General features: G+C 46.2%; 7 non-coding genes across 7 annotated transcripts; all 7 read left to right on the top strand.

The window, feature by feature from the left end:
* Positions 1-846: 846 nt before the first annotated feature.
* Positions 847-1,037, top strand: LOC130332577 (U2 spliceosomal RNA). The gene has a single exon (XR_008875247.1). It is a non-coding gene; the product is annotated as a U2 spliceosomal RNA (small nuclear RNA).
* Positions 1,038-3,128: 2,091 nt separating this feature from the next.
* LOC130332576 (U2 spliceosomal RNA) lies at positions 3,129-3,319 on the top strand. Its single transcript, XR_008875246.1, has one exon. It is a non-coding gene; the product is annotated as a U2 spliceosomal RNA (small nuclear RNA).
* Positions 3,320-5,400: 2,081 nt separating this feature from the next.
* Positions 5,401-5,591, top strand: LOC130332575 (U2 spliceosomal RNA). Its single transcript, XR_008875245.1, has one exon. It is a non-coding gene; the product is annotated as a U2 spliceosomal RNA (small nuclear RNA).
* Positions 5,592-7,684: 2,093 nt separating this feature from the next.
* Positions 7,685-7,875, top strand: LOC130332573 (U2 spliceosomal RNA). Its single transcript, XR_008875243.1, has one exon. It is a non-coding gene; the product is annotated as a U2 spliceosomal RNA (small nuclear RNA).
* A 2,086-nt stretch (positions 7,876-9,961) lies between these two features.
* Positions 9,962-10,152, top strand: LOC130332572 (U2 spliceosomal RNA). Its single transcript, XR_008875242.1, has one exon. It is a non-coding gene; the product is annotated as a U2 spliceosomal RNA (small nuclear RNA).
* A 2,093-nt stretch (positions 10,153-12,245) lies between these two features.
* Positions 12,246-12,436, top strand: LOC130332571 (U2 spliceosomal RNA). Its single transcript, XR_008875241.1, has one exon. It is a non-coding gene; the product is annotated as a U2 spliceosomal RNA (small nuclear RNA).
* Positions 12,437-14,510: 2,074 nt separating this feature from the next.
* Positions 14,511-14,701, top strand: LOC130332570 (U2 spliceosomal RNA). Its single transcript, XR_008875240.1, has one exon. It is a non-coding gene; the product is annotated as a U2 spliceosomal RNA (small nuclear RNA).
* The last annotated feature ends 3,271 nt before the right edge of the window (positions 14,702-17,972 follow it).

The following is a 17,972-nucleotide window of genomic DNA, read 5'->3' as shown; positions in this document are numbered from 1 at the left end:
CGTATTCTCCGTTGAGATATTGCAGCCGCTGCTGTGTCCAGGCCCAGGAGCCTTAGCACTGTGCTGTGATGTCACTCAATACCACTGACATCACTAGGTGTAAACAACATCTCTCCTTTGCTGTGTATGTGACTATGGAGCTGTTTGGTGATGTCGTCTATTATGGCCTTCATAGAAGCAACAGGAGATTGTTGCATCCATCTAGAACCCTCAGAACTACAGTGCTATGATGTCACTCACTTCCACAGGCCTTGCAGAGTGTAAACAACAACAACCCAGCTTTGTTGTGTATGTAACCATAGGGATTGTGATGTCACCTAGAACCTTCACAGCAGCGACAGCTTTATGAGGAGCATCAGCACTGCTCTGCCTGAGCAGAACCATCACCGCCATAGGTTGTCAAATAACCCGGATTTAACCCACACAGGTAAGTCCAATGGGGTGCAGGCATGTCCTCTATGCTTACAGCTTCCCGTGGGTGTTGGTTTGATACCGTTTGGGGACAGCCAAGGAGGCATCTGCAGGCAACAAAGGTAGGTGTGTGCTTGTGTGTGTGTTTCCTATGCAGATCCTAAGCCCAGTGTCACATGCAAGTAGGAGGAGTAAGAAGGGTTCCTGGCAAATCCGGGTTATGGATTGCATTTAAAAAGGCCCCGTGGGAGTGCAATGGGCCCCTGTCTTGCTGCTTAGCAATAATGGTATGGGTTTAGGTTCTGCTGTGTGTACTGGTGGTTGACTGCCCCCCAGCCCAGAGTGTGCATGGAAAATTGTCTGGCAGCCTCCCTGACAGCAAGCAGTGATAGTGCCCATGAAGGGGACCTTGTTGGGCCCGCCCCTTTCACGGTTATCGCTTCTCGGCCTTTTGGCTAAGATCAAGTGTAGTATCTGTTCTTATCAGTTTAATATCTGATACGTCCCCTATCTGGGGACCATATATTAAATGGATTTTTGAGAACGGGGGCCGATTTCGAAGCTTGCTTCCGTCGCCCTATGCATTGACCCGATATGGCAGTATCTTCGGGTACAGTGCACCACCCCCTTACAGGGTTAAAAAGAAAGATTCCTACTTTCATTGCTACCTGCTTGCTGGCTAGCCAGCTAGCCAGCCCTGTGGGCCTTGCTGCTGCTGCTGCTGCTGCTGCAGCCAAAAAACAAAAGGTGGTGCTGCTGCTGCTTCTGCTGCTTCTGCTTGTGTCTGGCCGCTGTTGGAGCGTCCAGGCACAGGACTTCTGCTGCTGCTGACTAAATGGCCTCCTTAATTGGATCATTTGAGTAGCCAGCACACCTGTGCAGGTAGGGCATGACATGATAGGCAGCTGCCTTGATAGCGGGTGGGTGCTGAATGTTCCTAATTGACAAAATAAGATTAATGCTTATGAAGAAATATAAAATCTCATCCCTTCCCCAATATCGCGCCACACCCCTACCCCTTAATTCCCTGGTTGAACTTGATGGACATATGTCTTTTTTCGACCGTACTAACTATGTAACTATGTAACATAACATGGGGGGGTCTCCTGGCTGTTCACACAGGTGTGTCATTGCTGTACATTGACCATGCATTGCTTCTGTGGTATTGCAAAGGCAAAGACAAATGCTTCCAGCCATCCATTGCACTAATGGATTGGTCATCAGCTGGCTGTCTATGTCCCGCATCAATATAGACCAAAGTACAGAGGGTTAGGCTATGCTATAGTGCACCTACCTGATGCATCAGAAGGTGCGAGGCCCTTGCTAAATTCTGTGCACAGACTTTGAGATCTATGCTTTAGACTGTATCTAAACCTGCTCCAACATGGACTGACATTCTGGCCTACTTTCAGCCGATGCGACTTGTCTGTCGCTGAACAGTCGCTTTTTATGTATTCAGCACCTATGTATAATGTTGTAAAAATGCTCTAGAAGCTAAAGTCGCAGAAATGTCACACATATTTGGCCTGCAACTTTCTGTGCGACAAATTCAGACAGGAAAAATCAGTATAAATCCTTAGAAAATTATCCCCCAGTGTCTCCATCTGCTGGCGGTATTGAATAAGCATTGCTGCACTGATGGGGTATGCATTAGACGAAAAAAAAGAAGAAAAAGAAGAATAATACGCCCAGAAAAGAGGCGAAAAGGAGAAAAACGTAAAAAAACGTGAAAAAAAAGTAAGAGGAAGAGAAGGGAAAAAAAGGTGGAAATGGGTTTAAAAGTGATTTCGGCGGAGAAATATATATATATATATATATATATATATATATATATATATATATATACGCGCACACACACACATATATATAAACGTATTCTCCGTTGAGATATTGCAGCCGCTGCTGTGTCCAGGCCCAGGAGCCTTAGCACTGTGCTGTGATGTCACTCAATACCACTGACATCACTAGGTGTAAACAACATCTCTCCTTTGCTGTGTATGTGACTATGGAGCTGTTTGGTGATGTCGTCTATTATGGCCTTCATAGAAGCAACAGGAGATTGTTGCATCCATCTAGAACCCTCAGAACTACAGTGCTATGATGTCACTCACTTCCACAGGCCTTGCAGAGTGTAAACAACAACAACCCAGCTTTGTTGTGTATGTAACCATAGGGATTGTGATGTCACCTAGAACCTTCACAGCAGCGACAGCTTTATGAGGAGCATCAGCACTGCTCTGCCTGAGCAGAACCATCACCGCCATAGGTTGTCAAATAACCCGGATTTAACCCACACAGGTAAGTCCAATGGGGTGCAGGCATGTCCTCTATGCTTACAGCTTCCCGTGGGTGTTGGTTTGATACCGTTTGGGGACAGCCAAGGAGGCATCTGCAGGCAACAAAGGTAGGTGTGTGCTTGTGTGTGTGTTTCCTATGCAGATCCTAAGCCCAGTGTCACATGCAAGTAGGAGGAGTAAGAAGGGTTCCTGGCAAATCCGGGTTATGGATTGCATTTAAAAAGGCCCCGTGGGAGTGCAATGGGCCCCTGTCTTGCTGCTTAGCAATAATGGTATGGGTTTAGGTTCTGCTGTGTGTACTGGTGGTTGACTGCCCCCCAGCCCAGAGTGTGCATGGAAAATTGTCTGGCAGCCTCCCTGACAGCAAGCAGTGATAGTGCCCATGAAGGGGACCTTGTTGGGCCCGCCCCTTTCACGGTTATCGCTTCTCGGCCTTTTGGCTAAGATCAAGTGTAGTATCTGTTCTTATCAGTTTAATATCTGATACGTCCCCTATCTGGGGACCATATATTAAATGGATTTTTGAGAACGGGGGCCGATTTCGAAGCTTGCTTCCGTCGCCCTATGCATTGACCCGATATGGCAGTATCTTCGGGTACAGTGCACCACCCCCTTACAGGGTTAAAAAGAAAGATTCCTACTTTCATTGCTACCTGCTTGCTGGCTAGCCAGCTAGCCAGCCCTGTGGGCCTTGCTGCTGCTGCTGCTGCTGCTGCAGCCAAAAAACAAAAGGTGGTGCTGCTGCTGCTTCTGCTGCTTCTGCTTGTGTCTGGCCGCTGTTGGAGCGTCCAGGCACAGGACTTCTGCTGCTGCTGACTAAATGGCCTCCTTAATTGGATCATTTGAGTAGCCAGCACACCTGTGCAGGTAGGGCATGACATGATAGGCAGCTGCCTTGATAGCGGGTGGGTGCTGAATGTTCCTAATTGACAAAATAAGATTAATGCTTATGAAGAAATATAAAATCTCATCCCTTCCCCAATATCGCGCCACACCCCTACCCCTTAATTCCCTGGTTGAACTTGATGGACATATGTCTTTTTTCGACCGTACTAACTATGTAACTATGTAACATAACATGGGGGGGTCTCCTGGCTGTTCACACAGGTGTGTCATTGCTGTACATTGACCATGCATTGCTTCTGTGGTATTGCAAAGGCAAAGACAAATGCTTCCAGCCATCCATTGCACTAATGGATTGGTCATCAGCTGGCTGTCTATGTCCCGCATCAATATAGACCAAAGTACAGAGGGTTAGGCTATGCTATAGTGCACCTACCTGATGCATCAGAAGGTGCGAGGCCCTTGCTAAATTCTGTGCACAGACTTTGAGATCTATGCTTTAGACTGTATCTAAACCTGCTCCAACATGGACTGACATTCTGGCCTACTTTCAGCCGATGCGACTTGTCTGTCGCTGAACAGTCGCTTTTTATGTATTCAGCACCTATGTATAATGTTGTAAAAATGCTCTAGAAGCTAAAGTCGCAGAAATGTCACACATATTTGGCCTGCAACTTTCTGTGCGACAAATTCAGACAGGAAAAATCAGTATAAATCCTTAGAAAATTATCCCCCAGTGTCTCCATCTGCTGGCGGTATTGAATAAGCATTGCTGCACTGATGGGGTATGCATTAGACGAAAAAAAAGAAGAAAAAGAAGAATAATACGCCCAGAAAAGAGGCGAAAAGGAGAAAAACGTAAAAAAACGTGAAAAAAAAGTAAGAGGAAGAGAAGGGAAAAAAAGGTGGAAATGGGTTTAAAAGTGATTTCGGCGGAGAAATATATATATATATATATATATATATATATATATATACGCGCACACACACACATATATATAAACGTATTCTCCGTTGAGATATTGCAGCCGCTGCTGTGTCCAGGCCCAGGAGCCTTAGCACTGTGCTGTGATGTCACTCAATACCACTGACATCACTAGGTGTAAACAACATCTCTCCTTTGCTGTGTATGTGACTATGGAGCTGTTTGGTGATGTCGTCTATTATGGCCTTCATAGAAGCAACAGGAGATTGTTGCATCCATCTAGAACCCTCAGAACTACAGTGCTATGATGTCACTCACTTCCACAGGCCTTGCAGAGTGTAAACAACAACAACCCAGCTTTGTTGTGTATGTAACCATAGGGATTGTGATGTCACCTAGAACCTTCACAGCAGCGACAGCTTTATGAGGAGCATCAGCACTGCTCTGCCTGAGCAGAACCATCACCGCCATAGGTTGTCAAATAACCCGGATTTAACCCACACAGGTAAGTCCAATGGGGTGCAGGCATGTCCTCTATGCTTACAGCTTCCCGTGGGTGTTGGTTTGATACCGTTTGGGGACAGCCAAGGAGGCATCTGCAGGCAACAAAGGTAGGTGTGTGCTTGTGTGTGTGTTTCCTATGCAGATCCTAAGCCCAGTGTCACATGCAAGTAGGAGGAGTAAGAAGGGTTCCTGGCAAATCCGGGTTATGGATTGCATTTAAAAAGGCCCCGTGGGAGTGCAATGGGCCCCTGTCTTGCTGCTTAGCAATAATGGTATGGGTTTAGGTTCTGCTGTGTGTACTGGTGGTTGACTGCCCCCCAGCCCAGAGTGTGCATGGAAAATTGTCTGGCAGCCTCCCTGACAGCAAGCCGTGATAGTGCCCATGAAGGGGACCTTGTTGGGCCCGCCCCTTTCACGGTTATCGCTTCTCGGCCTTTTGGCTAAGATCAAGTGTAGTATCTGTTCTTATCAGTTTAATATCTGATACGTCCCCTATCTGGGGACCATATATTAAATGGATTTTTGAGAACGGGGGCCGATTTCGAAGCTTGCTTCCGTCGCCCTATGCATTGACCCGATATGGCAGTATCTTCGGGTACAGTGCACCACCCCCTTACAGGGTTAAAAAGAAAGATTCCTACTTTCATTGCTACCTGCTTGCTGGCTAGCCAGCTAGCCAGCCCTGTGGGCCTTGCTGCTGCTGCTGCTGCTGCTGCAGCCAAAAAACAAAAGGTGGTGCTGCTGCTGCTTCTGCTGCTTCTGCTTGTGTCTGGCCGCTGTTGGAGCGTCCAGGCACAGGACTTCTGCTGCTGCTGACTAAATGGCCTCCTTAATTGGATCATTTGAGTAGCCAGCACACCTGTGCAGGTAGGGCATGACATGATAGGCAGCTGCCTTGATAGCGGGTGGGTGCTGAATGTTCCTAATTGACAAAATAAGATTAATGCTTATGAAGAAATATAAAATCTCATCCCTTCCCCAATATCGCGCCACACCCCTACCCCTTAATTCCCTGGTTGAACTTGATGGACATATGTCTTTTTTCGACCGTACTAACTATGTAACTATGTAACATAACATGGGGGGGTCTCCTGGCTGTTCACACAGGTGTGTCATTGCTGTACATTGACCATGCATTGCTTCTGTGGTATTGCAAAGGCAAAGACAAATGCTTCCAGCCATCCATTGCACTAATGGATTGGTCATCAGCTGGCTGTCTATGTCCCGCATCAATATAGACCAAAGTACAGAGGGTTAGGCTATGCTATAGTGCACCTACCTGATGCATCAGAAGGTGCGAGGCCCTTGCTAAATTCTGTGCACAGACTTTGAGATCTATGCTTTAGACTGTATCTAAACCTGCTCCAACATGGACTGACATTCTGGCCTACTTTCAGCCGATGCGACTTGTCTGTCGCTGAACAGTCGCTTTTTATGTATTCAGCACCTATGTATAATGTTGTAAAAATGCTCTAGAAGCTAAAGTCGCAGAAATGTCACACATATTTGGCCTGCAACTTTCTGTGCGACAAATTCAGACAGGAAAAATCAGTATCAATCCTTAGAAAATTATCCCCCAGTGTCTCCATCTGCTGGCGGTATTGAATAAGCATTGCTGCACTGATGGGGTATGCATTAGACGAAAAAAAAGAAGAAAAAGAAGAATAATACGCCCAGAAAAGAGGCGAAAAGGAGAAAAACGTAAAAAAACGTGAAAAAAAAGTAAGAGGAAGAGAAGGGAAAAAAAGGTGGAAATGGGTTTAAAAGTGATTTCGGCGGAGAAATATATATATATATATATATATATATATATATATATATATATATATATACGCGCACACACACACATATATATAAACGTATTCTCCGTTGAGATATTGCAGCCGCTGCTGTGTCCAGGCCCAGGAGCCTTAGCACTGTGCTGTGATGTCACTCAATACCACTGACATCACTAGGTGTAAACAACATCTCTCCTTTGCTGTGTATGTGACTATGGAGCTGTTTGGTGATGTCGTCTATTATGGCCTTCATAGAAGCAACAGGAGATTGTTGCATCCATCTAGAACCCTCAGAACTACAGTGCTATGATGTCACTCACTTCCACAGGCCTTGCAGAGTGTAAACAACAACAACCCAGCTTTGTTGTGTATGTAACCATAGGGATTGTGATGTCACCTAGAACCTTCACAGCAGCGACAGCTTTATGAGGAGCATCAGCACTGCTCTGCCTGAGCAGAACCATCACCGCCATAGGTTGTCAAATAACCCGGATTTAACCCACACAGGTAAGTCCAATGGGGTGCAGGCATGTCCTCTATGCTTACAGCTTCCCGTGGGTGTTGGTTTGATACCGTTTGGGGACAGCCAAGGAGGCATCTGCAGGCAACAAAGGTAGGTGTGTGCTTGTGTGTGTGTTTCCTATGCAGATCCTAAGCCCAGTGTCACATGCAAGTAGGAGGAGTAAGAAGGGTTCCTGGCAAATCCGGGTTATGGATTGCATTTAAAAAGGCCCCGTGGGAGTGCAATGGGCCCCTGTCTTGCTGCTTAGCAATAATGGTATGGGTTTAGGTTCTGCTGTGTGTACTGGTGGTTGACTGCCCCCCAGCCCAGAGTGTGCATGGAAAATTGTCTGGCAGCCTCCCTGACAGCAAGCAGTGATAGTGCCCATGAAGGGGACCTTGTTGGGCCCGCCCCTTTCACGGTTATCGCTTCTCGGCCTTTTGGCTAAGATCAAGTGTAGTATCTGTTCTTATCAGTTTAATATCTGATACGTCCCCTATCTGGGGACCATATATTAAATGGATTTTTGAGAACGGGGGCCGATTTCGAAGCTTGCTTCCGTCGCCCTATGCATTGACCCGATATGGCAGTATCTTCGGGTACAGTGCACCACCCCCTTACAGGGTTAAAAAGAAAGATTCCTACTTTCATTGCTACCTGCTTGCTGGCTAGCCAGCTAGCCAGCCCTGTTGGCCTTGCTGCTGCTGCTGCTGCTGCAGCCAAAAAACAAAAGGTGGTGCTGCTGCTGCTTCTGCTGCTTCTGCTTGTGTCTGGCCGCTGTTGGAGCGTCCAGGCACAGGACTTCTGCTGCTGCTGACTAAATGGCCTCCTTAATTGGATCATTTGAGTAGCCAGCACACCTGTGCAGGTAGGGCATGACATGATAGGCAGCTGCCTTGATAGCGGGTGGGTGCTGAATGTTCCTAATTGACAAAATAAGATTAATGCTTATGAAGAAATATAAAATCTCATCCCTTCCCCAATATCGCGCCACACCCCTACCCCTTAATTCCCTGGTTGAACTTGATGGACATATGTCTTTTTTCGACCGTACTAACTATGTAACTATGTAACATAACATGGGGGGGTCTCCTGGCTGTTCACACAGGTGTGTCATTGCTGTACATTGACCATGCATTGCTTCTGTGGTATTGCAAAGGCAAAGACAAATGCTTCCAGCCATCCATTGCACTAATGGATTGGTCATCAGCTGGCTGTCTATGTCCCGCATCAATATAGACCAAAGTACAGAGGGTTAGGCTATGCTATAGTGCACCTACCTGATGCATCAGAAGGTGCGAGGCCCTTGCTAAATTCTGTGCACAGACTTTGAGATCTATGCTTTAGACTGTATCTAAACCTGCTCCAACATGGACTGACATTCTGGCCTACTTTCAGCCGATGCGACTTGTCTGTCGCTGAACAGTCGCTTTTTATGTATTCAGCACCTATGTATAATGTTGTAAAAATGCTCTAGAAGCTAAAGTCGCAGAAATGTCACACATATTTGGCCTGCAACTTTCTGTGCGACAAATTCAGACAGGAAAAATCAGTATAAATCCTTAGAAAATTATCCCCCAGTGTCTCCATCTGCTGGCGGTATTGAATAAGCATTGCTGCACTGATGGGGTATGCATTAGACGAAAAAAAAGAAGAAAAAGAAGAATAATACGCCCAGAAAAGAGGCGAAAAGGAGAAAAACGTAAAAAAACGTGAAAAAAAAGTAAGAGGAAGAGAAGGGAAAAAAAGGTGGAAATGGGTTTAAAAGTGATTTCGGCGGAGAAATATATATATATATATATATATATATATATATATATATATATATACGCGCACACACACACATATATATAAACGTATTCTCCGTTGAGATATTGCAGCCGCTGCTGTGTCCAGGCCCAGGAGCCTTAGCACTGTGCTGTGATGTCACTCAATACCACTGACATCACTAGGTGTAAACAACATCTCTCCTTTGCTGTGTATGTGACTATGGAGCTGTTTGGTGATGTCGTCTATTATGGCCTTCATAGAAGCAACAGGAGATTGTTGCATCCATCTAGAACCCTCAGAACTACAGTGCTATGATGTCACTCACTTCCACAGGCCTTGCAGAGTGTAAACAACAACAACCCAGCTTTGTTGTGTATGTAACCATAGGGATTGTGATGTCACCTAGAACCTTCACAGCAGCGACAGCTTTATGAGGAGCATCAGCACTGCTCTGCCTGAGCAGAACCATCACCGCCATAGGTTGTCAAATAACCCGGATTTAACCCACACAGGTAAGTCCAATGGGGTGCAGGCATGTCCTCTATGCTTACAGCTTCCCGTGGGTGTTGGTTTGATACCGTTTGGGGACAGCCAAGGAGGCATCTGCAGGCAACAAAGGTAGGTGTGTGCTTGTGTGTGTGTTTCCTATGCAGATCCTAAGCCCAGTGTCACATGCAAGTAGGAGGAGTAAGAAGGGTTCCTGGCAAATCCGGGTTATGGATTGCATTTAAAAAGGCCCCGTGGGAGTGCAATGGGCCCCTGTCTTGCTGCTTAGCAATAATGGTATGGGTTTAGGTTCTGCTGTGTGTACTGGTGGTTGACTGCCCCCCAGCCCAGAGTGTGCATGGAAAATTGTCTGGCAGCCTCCCTGACAGCAAGCAGTGATAGTGCCCATGAAGGGGACCTTGTTGGGCCCGCCCCTTTCACGGTTATCGCTTCTCGGCCTTTTGGCTAAGATCAAGTGTAGTATCTGTTCTTATCAGTTTAATATCTGATACGTCCCCTATCTGGGGACCATATATTAAATGGATTTTTGAGAACGGGGGCCGATTTCGAAGCTTGCTTCCGTCGCCCTATGCATTGACCCGATATGGCAGTATCTTCGGGTACAGTGCACCACCCCCTTACAGGGTTAAAAAGAAAGATTCCTACTTTCATTGCTACCTGCTTGCTGGCTAGCCAGCTAGCCAGCCCTGTGGGCCTTGCTGCTGCTGCTGCTGCTGCTGCAGCCAAAAAACAAAAGGTGGTGCTGCTGCTGCTTCTGCTGCTTCTGCTTGTGTCTGGCCGCTGTTGGAGCGTCCAGGCACAGGACTTCTGCTGCTGCTGACTAAATGGCCTCCTTAATTGGATCATTTGAGTAGCCAGCACACCTGTGCAGGTAGGGCATGACATGATAGGCAGCTGCCTTGATAGCGGGTGGGTGCTGAATGTTCCTAATTGACAAAATAAGATTAATGCTTATGAAGAAATATAAAATCTCATCCCTTCCCCAATATCGCGCCACACCCCTACCCCTTAATTCCCTGGTTGAACTTGATGGACATATGTCTTTTTTCGACCGTACTAACTATGTAACTATGTAACATAACATGGGGGGGTCTCCTGGCTGTTCACACAGGTGTGTCATTGCTGTACATTGACCATGCATTGCTTCTGTGGTATTGCAAAGGCAAAGACAAATGCTTCCAGCCATCCATTGCACTAATGGATTGGTCATCAGCTGGCTGTCTATGTCCCGCATCAATATAGACCAAAGTACAGAGGGTTAGGCTATGCTATAGTGCACCTACCTGATGCATCAGAAGGTGCGAGGCCCTTGCTAAATTCTGTGCACAGACTTTGAGATCTATGCTTTAGACTGTATCTAAACCTGCTCCAACATGGACTGACATTCTGGCCTACTTTCAGCCGATGCGACTTGTCTGTCGCTGAACAGTCGCTTTTTATGTATTCAGCACCTATGTATAATGTTGTAAAAATGCTCTAGAAGCTAAAGTCGCAGAAATGTCACACATATTTGGCCTGCAACTTTCTGTGCGACAAATTCAGACAGGAAAAATCAGTATAAATCCTTAGAAAATTATCCCCCAGTGTCTCCATCTGCTGGCGGTATTGAATAAGCATTGCTGCACTGATGGGGTATGCATTAGACGAAAAAAAAGAAGAAAAAGAAGAATAATACGCCCAGAAAAGAGGCGAAAAGGAGAAAAACGTAAAAAAACGTGAAAAAAAAGTAAGAGGAAGAGAAGGGAAAAAAAGGTGGAAATGGGTTTAAAAGTGATTTCGGCGGAGATATATATATATATATATATATATATATATATATATATATATATATATATACGCGCACACACACACATATATATAAACGTATTCTCCGTTGAGATATTGCAGCCGCTGCTGTGTCCAGGCCCAGGAGCCTTAGCACTGTGCTGTGATGTCACTCAATACCACTGACATCACTAGGTGTAAACAACATCTCTCCTTTGCTGTGTATGTGACTATGGAGCTGTTTGGTGATGTCGTCTATTATGGCCTTCATAGAAGCAACAGGAGATTGTTGCATCCATCTAGAACCCTCAGAACTACAGTGCTATGATGTCACTCACTTCCACAGGCCTTGCAGAGTGTAAACAACAACAACCCAGCTTTGTTGTGTATGTAACCATAGGGATTGTGATGTCACCTAGAACCTTCACAGCAGCGACAGCTTTATGAGGAGCATCAGCACTGCTCTGCCTGAGCAGAACCATCACCGCCATAGGTTGTCAAATAACCCGGATTTAACCCACACAGGTAAGTCCAATGGGGTGCAGGCATGTCCTCTATGCTTACAGCTTCCCGTGGGTGTTGGTTTGATACCGTTTGGGGACAGCCAAGGAGGCATCTGCAGGCAACAAAGGTAGGTGTGTGCTTGTGTGTGTGTTTCCTATGCAGATCCTAAGCCCAGTGTCACATGCAAGTAGGAGGAGTAAGAAGGGTTCCTGGCAAATCCGGGTTATGGATTGCATTTAAAAAGGCCCCGTGGGAGTGCAATGGGCCCCTGTCTTGCTGCTTAGCAATAATGGTATGGGTTTAGGTTCTGCTGTGTGTACTGGTGGTTGACTGCCCCCCAGCCCAGAGTGTGCATGGAAAATTGTCTGGCAGCCTCCCTGACAGCAAGCAGTGATAGTGCCCATGAAGGGGACCTTGTTGGGCCCGCCCCTTTCACGGTTATCGCTTCTCGGCCTTTTGGCTAAGATCAAGTGTAGTATCTGTTCTTATCAGTTTAATATCTGATACGTCCCCTATCTGGGGACCATATATTAAATGGATTTTTGAGAACGGGGGCCGATTTCGAAGCTTGCTTCCGTCGCCCTATGCATTGACCCGATATGGCAGTATCTTCGGGTACAGTGCACCACCCCCTTACAGGGTTAAAAAGAAAGATTCCTACTTTCATTGCTACCTGCTTGCTGGCTAGCCAGCTAGCCAGCCCTGTGGGCCTTGCTGCTGCTGCTGCTGCTGCTGCTGCTGCAGCCAAAAAACAAAAGGTGGTGCTGCTGCTGCTTCTGCTGCTTCTGCTTGTGTCTGGCCGCTGTTGGAGCGTCCAGGCACAGGACTTCTGCTGCTGCTGACTAAATGGCCTCCTTAATTGGATCATTTGAGTAGCCAGCACACCTGTGCAGGTAGGGCATGACATGATAGGCAGCTGCCTTGATAGCGGGTGGGTGCTGAATGTTCCTAATTGACAAAATAAGATTAATGCTTATGAAGAAATATAAAATCTCATCCCTTCCCCAATATCGCGCCACACCCCTACCCCTTAATTCCCTGGTTGAACTTGATGGACATATGTCTTTTTTCGACCGTACTAACTATGTAACTATGTAACATAACATGGGGGGGTCTCCTGGCTGTTCACACAGGTGTGTCATTGCTGTACATTGACCATGCATTGCTTCTGTGGTATTGCAAAGGCAAAGACAAATGCTTCCAGCCATCCATTGCACTAATGGATTGGTCATCAGCTGGCTGTCTATGTCCCGCATCAATATAGACCAAAGTACAGAGGGTTAGGCTATGCTATAGTGCACCTACCTGATGCATCAGAAGGTGCGAGGCCCTTGCTAAATTCTGTGCACAGACTTTGAGATCTATGCTTTAGACTGTATCTAAACCTGCTCCAACATGGACTGACATTCTGGCCTACTTTCAGCCGATGCGACTTGTCTGTCGCTGAACAGTCGCTTTTTATGTATTCAGCACCTATGTATAATGTTGTAAAAATGCTCTAGAAGCTAAAGTCGCAGAAATGTCACACATATTTGGCCTGCAACTTTCTGTGCGACAAATTCAGACAGGAAAAATCAGTATAAATCCTTAGAAAATTATCCCCCAGTGTCTCCATCTGCTGGCGGTATTGAATAAGCATTGCTGCACTGATGGGGTATGCATTAGACGAAAAAAAAAGAAGAAAAAGAAGAATAATACGCCCAGAAAAGAGGCGAAAAGGAGAAAAACGTAAAAAAACGTGAAAAAAAAGTAAGAGGAAGAGAAGGGAAAAAAAGGTGGAAATGGGTTTAAAAGTGATTTCGGCGGAGAAATATATATATATATATATATATACGCGCACACACACACATATATATAAACGTATTCTCCGTTGAGATATTGCAGCCGCTGCTGTGTCCAGGCCCAGGAGCCTTAGCACTGTGCTGTGATGTCACTCAATACCACTGACATCACTAGGTGTAAACAACATCTCTCCTTTGCTGTGTATGTGACTATGGAGCTGTTTGGTGATGTCGTCTATTATGGCCTTCATAGAAGCAACAGGAGATTGTTGCATCCATCTAGAACCCTCAGAACTACAGTGCTATGATGTCACTCACTTCCACAGGCCTTGCAGAGTGTAAACAACAACAACCCAGCTTTGTTGTGTATGTAACCATAGGGATTGTGATGTCACCTAGAACCTTCACAGCAGCGACAGCTTTATGAGGAGCATCAGCACTGCTCTGCCTGAGCAGAACCATCACCGCCATAGGTTGTCAAATAACCCGGATTTAACCCACACAGGTAAGTCCAATGGGGTGCAGGCATGTCCTCTATGCTTACAGCTTCCCGTGGGTGTTGGTTTGATACCGTTTGGGGACAGCCAAGGAGGCATCTGCAGGCAACAAAGGTAGGTGTGTGCTTGTGTGTGTGTTTCCTATGCAGATCCTAAGCCCAGTGTCACATGCAAGTAGGAGGAGTAAGAAGGGTTCCTGGCAAATCCGGGTTATGGATTGCATTTAAAAAGGCCCCGTGGGAGTGCAATGGGCCCCTGTCTTGCTGCTTAGCAATAATGGTATGGGTTTAGGTTCTGCTGTGTGTACTGGTGGTTGACTGCCCCCCAGCCCAGAGTGTGCATGGAAAATTGTCTGGCAGCCTCCCTGACAGCAAGCAGTGATAGTGCCCATGAAGGGGACCTTGTTGGGCCCGCCCCTTTCACGGTTATCGCTTCTCGGCCTTTTGGCTAAGATCAAGTGTAGTATCTGTTCTTATCAGTTTAATATCTGATACGTCCCCTATCTGGGGACCATATATTAAATGGATTTTTGAGAACGGGGGCCGATTTCGAAGCTTGCTTCCGTCGCCCTATGCATTGACCCGATATGGCAGTATCTTCGGGTACAGTGCACCACCCCCTTACAGGGTTAAAAAGAAAGATTCCTACTTTCATTGCTACCTGCTTGCTGGCTAGCCAGCTAGCCAGCCCTGTGGGCCTTGCTGCTGCTGCTGCTGCTGCTGCAGCCAAAAAACAAAAGGTGGTGCTGCTGCTGCTTCTGCTGCTTCTGCTTGTGTCTGGCCGCTGTTGGAGCGTCCAGGCACAGGACTTCTGCTGCTGCTGACTAAATGGCCTCCTTAATTGGATCATTTGAGTAGCCAGCACACCTGTGCAGGTAGGGCATGACATGATAGGCAGCTGCCTTGATAGCGGGTGGGTGCTGAATGTTCCTAATTGACAAAATAAGATTAATGCTTATGAAGAAATATAAAATCTTATCCCTTCCCCAATATCGCGCCACACCCCTACCCCTTAATTCCCTGGTTGAACTTGATGGACATATGTCTTTTTTCGACCGTACTAACTATGTAACTATGTAACATAACATGGGGGGGTCTCCTGGCTGTTCACACAGGTGTGTCATTGCTGTACATTGACCATGCATTGCTTCTGTGGTATTGCAAAGGCAAAGACAAATGCTTCCAGCCATCCATTGCACTAATGGATTGGTCATCAGCTGGCTGTCTATGTCCCGCATCAATATAGACCAAAGTACAGAGGGTTAGGCTATGCTATAGTGCACCTACCTGATGCATCAGAAGGTGCGAGGCCCTTGCTAAATTCTGTGCACAGACTTTGAGATCTATGCTTTAGACTGTATCTAAACCTGCTCCAACATGGACTGACATTCTGGCCTACTTTCAGCCGATGCGACTTGTCTGTCGCTGAACAGTCGCTTTTTATGTATTCAGCACCTATGTATAATGTTGTAAAAATGCTCTAGAAGCTAAAGTCGCAGAAATGTCACACATATTTGGCCTGCAACTTTCTGTGCGACAAATTCAGACAGGAAAAATCAGTATAAATCCTTAGAAAATTATCCCCCAGTGTCTCCATCTGCTGGCGGTATTGAATAAGCATTGCTGCACTGATGGGGTATGCATTAGACGAAAAAAAAGAAGAAAAAGAAGAATAATACGCCCAGAAAAGAGGCGAAAAGGAGAAAAACGTAAAAAAACGTGAAAAAAAAGTAAGAGGAAGAGAAGGGAAAAAAAGGTGGAAATGGGTTTAAAAGTGATTTCGGCGGAGAAATATATATATATATATATATATATATATATATATATATATATATATACGCGCACACACACACATATATATAAACGTATTCTCCGTTGAGATATTGCAGCCGCTGCTGTGTCCAGGCCCAGGAGCCTTAGCACTGTGCTGTGATGTCACTCAATACCACTGACATCACTAGGTGTAAACAACATCTCTCCTTTGCTGTGTATGTGACTATGGAGCTGTTTGGTGATGTCGTCTATTATGGCCTTCATAGAAGCAACAGGAGATTGTTGCATCCATCTAGAACCCTCAGAACTACAGTGCTATGATGTCACTCACTTCCACAGGCCTTGCAGAGTGTAAACAACAACAACCCAGCTTTGTTGTGTATGTAACCATAGGGATTGTGATGTCACCTAGAACCTTCACAGCAGCGACAGCTTTATGAGGAGCATCAGCACTGCTCTGCCTGAGCAGAACCATCACCGCCATAGGTTGTCAAATAACCCGGATTTAACCCACACAGGTAAGTCCAATGGGGTGCAGGCATGTCCTCTATGCTTACAGCTTCCCGTGGGTGTTGGTTTGATACCGTTTGGGGACAGCCAAGGAGGCATCTGCAGGCAACAAAGGTAGGTGTGTGCTTGTGTGTGTGTTTCCTATGCAGATCCTAAGCCCAGTGTCACATGCAAGTAGGAGGAGTAAGAAGGGTTCCTGGCAAATCCGGGTTATGGATTGCATTTAAAAAGGCCCCGTGGGAGTGCAATGGGCCCCTGTCTTGCTGCTTAGCAATAATGGTATGGGTTTAGGTTCTGCTGTGTGTACTGGTGGTTGACTGCCCCCCAGCCCAGAGTGTGCATGGAAAATTGTCTGGCAGCCTCCCTGACAGCAAGCAGTGATAGTGCCCATGAAGGGGACCTTGTTGGGCCCGCCCCTTTCACGGTTATCGCTTCTCGGCCTTTTGGCTAAGATCTTGTATCTTGTCAAGGGGCTCTGAGTTCGTCGAACCTTCGGCCTTGAGGCATCGGCGGTTTTTTAGCCGTCTTAAGCCTCATGCTGCTATAGGAGGAGGACTTACAAAGAACGGGAAGGCGATCCCCCATGGCGACCCTTAGGTTTGCTGCGCATACTGAAACTCGGATTAAGAACACCTTCCGTATTGAAGTGGATGAGGAGAAAAAGGAGAAGATGACTTTGGAATTTTTTGTGAAGAGAATTATGCTGGATTTATTGCACATTCAGAGAGAAGATGTGTTTTGCCTAAAAGACCCAGGTAAAGGACTTTTCATTCTTACCTTGACTTCCGCATCTGCATGTGACCATATGTTTGAGAAAGTTCGGGAGCTTGCCAATGAGGAGGATATGAAAGGACTTGTTTTCATTGCTCTATATTCTAATGGCGATGTTCCACTGGTGGTTACTATGCACGATCCATACGTGGATATAAGAGACATTGTCTTATTTTTAAACCAATATTGTGCGGAAGTCAAATACTCTCATAAAATAATGAATGCAATGGACTTTTGGACTGGAAAGCATAAGTTTGCTGTTAAGTTCAGAGAAGATGTGAGAGGAATTGGAGGTCTGTGTCGCCCACCTGCAAATTTTTTAATTGGGCGTAAACGTGGCTATTTATTCTACCCTGGGATGCCGTATTATTGCAGGAAATGCCATGAATATGGTCATACACAAGAATCTTGCAAAGAGGAAGTGGTTATTTGCAAAAGATGTGGCCAAAAAGGCCACACCACTTTGGACTGTCAAAATGAGATTCTGTGTAATGTGTGTAAGCAGAAAGGACACGCTTTTAAGGATTGTCCTCAACGCTCCTGGGCCAATATTGTGGCTACGTCGGCTGGTCCCTCGATGAGGAAGAGCTCCATGGATGCTGTGCCTGTGCCTAAGACCCACACCCTGAAAGTGATGCCTGAGTCTTCTGCTACCGGAATTCCTGTGATACCTGCTGTGGCTCATGTCTCCAAAAGCATTGTGTCCCCGGGGAAGGTCGTGGGACCTGAGACAGAAGTGAGGGGTTCTCCTCTCATGGAAGTTGAGGGTCCTGGACCGCCCAGAAGGGATACAGAGGAGATGGATGTAGAAGAACGGCGAAAGAGGAAAAGCAGAG

This window comes from Hyla sarda, unplaced genomic scaffold, assembly GCF_029499605.1.
Source record: "Hyla sarda isolate aHylSar1 unplaced genomic scaffold, aHylSar1.hap1 scaffold_379, whole genome shotgun sequence".
NCBI classification, from domain to species: Eukaryota; Metazoa; Chordata; class Amphibia; order Anura; family Hylidae; genus Hyla; species Hyla sarda.
This window is presented reverse-complemented; position numbering and strand designations above follow the sequence as displayed.